This window comes from Morone saxatilis, unplaced genomic scaffold (genome assembly GCF_004916995.1).
Source record: "Morone saxatilis isolate NCDOM2014 unplaced genomic scaffold, NCSU_SB_2.0 Contig23, whole genome shotgun sequence".
In the NCBI taxonomy this organism is placed as follows: Eukaryota; Metazoa; Chordata; class Actinopteri; family Moronidae; genus Morone; species Morone saxatilis.
Window position 1 is genome coordinate 22535069 of NW_023339796.1, and position 4511 is coordinate 22539579.

The window sequence follows — 4511 nt, forward strand, 5'->3', positions numbered from 1 at the left end:
TAGATTTAAATGATCCTGGCTATTCAAATTGATGCAAAAACCATGTCTGTTGCCCAACATTATATAGACTGACTTTCTCTCAGCTCCCCCAACTCTGACTGATTTCCAGCGTCCCTGCTGACAGGTACAATAACTTAGTGGAATGTTTTTGGAAAAGGTGGGTGGGTGTGGACGGCTGGCTGTATTTCTTTGTATCAGGCTTCTCCTTCATGGAGGATAACTGACAGTGAGTTGCTCACTGTGCAGCGTGGGCAACAAACTTTGAGTTGCCCCTATAATGAGATCATGATAGAGGATGTTGTCAGACCATGATTAGTTGTAAAATAGTGACCCTTTACAACTGCCAATTGTTTACTGATGGACCGCTACTGGTATATTTTCCAATTCAAAGTTTTGAATAGAATTCCACCATGACGACAAATAAATAAAACGTCTGTAAAACCTGAAATAAAGTCTGAATAATTTTCCCCAGTCTTTGCTGCAGAGGCCTTGACAAGTATAAACTCCTGATGAAACATTGAATACTTGGCATGTTTTGGGCAGAAGCTTTAAAACACAGAGTACTGGCTGAAATTCTCAGCTGACATCTTTTTATACATACATTTTAGAAAAAAAAATTAAAAGTTGACTTTACAGGACACTTTAACAAAGTTCAGGTTAATACTGCACAATGTTCATAGGATTTATTTTTCCCTTTCCTTACACGAAAGACAAGGAGTTTAAGTTTAATCTTCAGGTTCAAAGCTGAAGAATATGTGTTTTATTATTTTACTTTAGTGGCACAGACAAACCGATTTCACCTTTACTGCCTTTTGAAAACAGGAAAAAAAACCTAGATGGTTGGACTGTTCACAATCAACAATCTACCACCACCTCTGACACATTGTGCCCACAACAGCCCAATAAGTGTAGTCTTTACACAGATATTGCTTTTTAATTGGTTATGACACAGTCTTTGGGAGAAAATGACATTAACTTTACTACTCTTGCCTGACCTCCACAGGATCCAAGTTCCTTGCAGCAACTAAGCCCTAGCCAGCATTAGTTTTCACACTTGCTAGGATATGATTATCTGCCAATAAATGTTCTGTCCATGATTTATTGCCTTGTAAGCAAGTGAAATACATAAACAACAACATAAACAAAAGGTTGGTTATAAGTCAGATTCTTTGCAGCCAGGAACCTTTTAAAGAGAGTTGCTTCATCAGCATTTAATGGAGGTAGATGAATATCTCAAATTTCTTGGTGCAGTTTATAGTTAAGCAGCCAATAACAACACTGTTGTGTAGTTTTGGAAATAAGCAGGTAAGATTAACAGTAAGGGCTCACATATATATTCTGATGATCCTCTTTTAAGCAGCTTCTACCAATCTCCTTTGGTTGTATTTTGTTGTTAAAGCTGAACAAAACGGCTGAAGAAAGTGAACCCTTTGCACACACTTAAGAGCATTATGAAAGATGAGTCAAGTGAGATGCCACTGCAGTAATGGCAGCTTGTTTACGCCAGCTTATATTGCTTATATTGCTATATTGCCTATAAAAAGCCTACTGATTAAAGCCTACTGGTCATAACATTCTCAGAATTTCCAGTTCGTTTAGATATTACAGGTTTTGAACCGGCACACTTGTCATTAATATTATGCAAGAAAATGTTTAATGTTTTTACCTGATGACATAAATATGGAAAAGTGGGGCAGGAATGTAATATTATTTTCTGTTATTTACACCTCTGCTTTTCCTGTTGTGATATGTCAAAATGTCTACAGTAAAAACAGGCCCATTACTACAGTTAAAAGGTTTACATTAGATTATGGTTAGATTTGGTATACAGAGTCCTGCCTTATAAAAACTAAAGCCAACACATACCAATAGTACAACCCTAAAGGTGTTTTCACTTATAAAACTGATCAGACCTCTTCTCAGGACTATGAGGATGAGTACAGACTGATTGATTGACATCATCTTCATCCTCCTGTTTGTTATGTTGCAGCTGTTATCGTTGGAGTCTGATGGGCTCACATAAATTCCATCACTGTGCCACTTAACTTCAATCTCAGCAGAGCTATATTCAGCCAGAATACTGAAAATAGCTGTGTGGTATGAAGCGCTTTAATGTAAAGGTTGTCTAAAGACAAACATTGTTTATATTTTCTGTCGCCCACTAGCCATACAGCAGTGCAATCACCAGTGTGCACGACTCTGTACTGTATAAATGTGGAAATCTGCCAATGTCCGGTTTCTATAAAGGTCCAGTGTGTAACATTTAGGATGACCTATTGGCAGAAATATTCAAAGGGATGTTTTCATTAGTGTATAATCACCTTAATATAGGAATCATTATGTTTTTGTTACTTTAGAATGAGCTGTTTATATCTACAGATGCCAGTTGCCTTCCATTGACTCCACCATGTTGAAACATTATGTTTCTACAGTCGCCCAGAATGGACAAACCAAACACTGGCTCTAGATAGGGTGAACTGACAGAGTTGCAATCTGCACCTACACCGCTATCTTCACTGTGAAAACATCACCAGATCACATAAACAACAGGTTTCTAATTGAACAAAACCAGCTGTTCTCTCTTGCTGTCATCTTTACGTTAAACATTAGGTTTCATTTTGTTGTCGTCTCCACAGTGCAGATGTGGCTAATCCTCCACTGGGCCCACTAGAGACTGGCATTAACTTTGCGACATTTGGCATCCAGGAGAGAGCTTCTCTCAGTGTAAATCCCTGACAGATTATCTTTCTCTCTTTTAACGCCCCATCCCCTTTTTTCTCCCTCTGCTCTGTCTGATTCATTTCACAGAGTATATTATACACTGAGATGTCAAAACATCATCAATATGAAAGAGTCTTGAGAGGACTCTCTGTGTTTGGATTCTAACTCTTTTTTTGAGATAGAGGATTTCGTGCCAGTTGAGTAGAATTGATTTTGCTGATTCTACACTGATGAGTTGTGAGGTTTAAGGCGTGCATATTTTGAACCCAGATAAATGTAGTAGACCATATCTCGGAACAGCCATTCACTCACATGGTTTAACTCACTATGTTTATGCTATATGTTTATACAGTCACTCTTAAAAGCTCCTTTGCCACATTTAGAGTACATTTGTGCCGCAGCATGTCCCCTGTTGCAGTATGATGTCAGTAGTCATGTTTATCATAAGGTAATTGATGTTATTGTTAGAACTGAATAATTTGAGGACCATTTTTATCACCAATATTTAGATTATGATTGAAATTGCAATTATTTTCAATTAAATTTTATTTGTATCGTGACAAATGATCACAGACGATACCTCAGGACACTTTTCAAACAGAGCAGGTATAAAATTAAACTACAAATACTGTTGTTTCTAATTCAAACTACCGTATTTGTGTCTACATAGTATTAAAGGACCAGTGTGTAGGATTCAGCCAGTGAAGTTGCAGAATGCAACCAGCTGAATACAGCTCAGCCTTCCAAGTGTGTAGGAGAAACTACAGTGGTGCAAAAAGCCCCATCTAGAGTCAGTGTTTGGTTTGTCCGTTCTGGGCTACTATAGAAACATGCTGGTTCAACATGACGGACTCCGCTGAAGATAAATAAATGCATCTCATTTTAAGGTAACAAGTACACAATGATTCCCTTTTTTGTGTGATTTATACACTAATGAAAACATATCTATGAATATTATATTTCATTTCTGCCAATTGTTACACACTGGACCTTTCAAAGGAAATAAGTCTGAACCAAGCATTTTCACAAATGTATCCTTCACATAACCAGGATAAAATAGAATAATGCAGCTGCTTTTTTCTGTACTTCAACATAAACTTAGCTAGAGTTCTATAAAAAAATTGTTCAGTTTATTCCAATTTGACTAGGATATTAGATTAGTGGTATAATCAACGTCATGCAATAATATTCAGTTCTAATCAGGGCATTAAAAAGTTGCATATTTACTGATAAGGGCTGCATAATTGTCAGCTTGTAGTATTTGTGTATTTGCTAAATCACGTTTGACAAAGTTTTTACATCAGACTGACTCCTAATGATCCTGTTTTCTGCTCTGTACTGTTGCTGCATGAACCAAAGTAGCGTGATAAGCTCGCTGGCGGAGCAGCAGCTTCAGTCCTCCACAGGATGCATTCAGGCACAGTATTGAGGGTAGGTCAGTTACGCAAAAATGGACTTGAAGCGTAACAAATGGGGTTTAAAGGTTCAGGTTCGGGATGCCCTGATAGCTCGCCTGGTGGAGCTGGCCTCCCATGTACCAAGGCTGAGTCCTTGCTGCAGCAACTCGGGTCCAACCTGTAGCCCTTTGCTGCGTGTCATCGCCTCTCTCTCTCTCTACCCCCTTTCCAGTCTATCTACGGCTGTCTTATCTAATAAAGGCCTTACTGCAGTGGCCCAGGTTCAATTCCAACCTACAGCCCTTTGCTGAATGTTGCCCCCCCCTCCCTCTCTCTCCCCTTTCCTACCTATCTTCATTCTATCAAGTAAAAATAAAAATAAAAATGTATATA

At 38.3% G+C, this 4511-nt stretch overlaps 1 protein-coding gene across 1 annotated transcript in view; it reads left to right on the forward strand.

Annotated features, from left to right (window-relative positions):
• astn1 (astrotactin 1) overlaps nt 1-4511 on the forward strand; it is a 374129-nt gene that overhangs the window by 162776 nt on the left and 206842 nt on the right. The window lies entirely within an intron of this gene.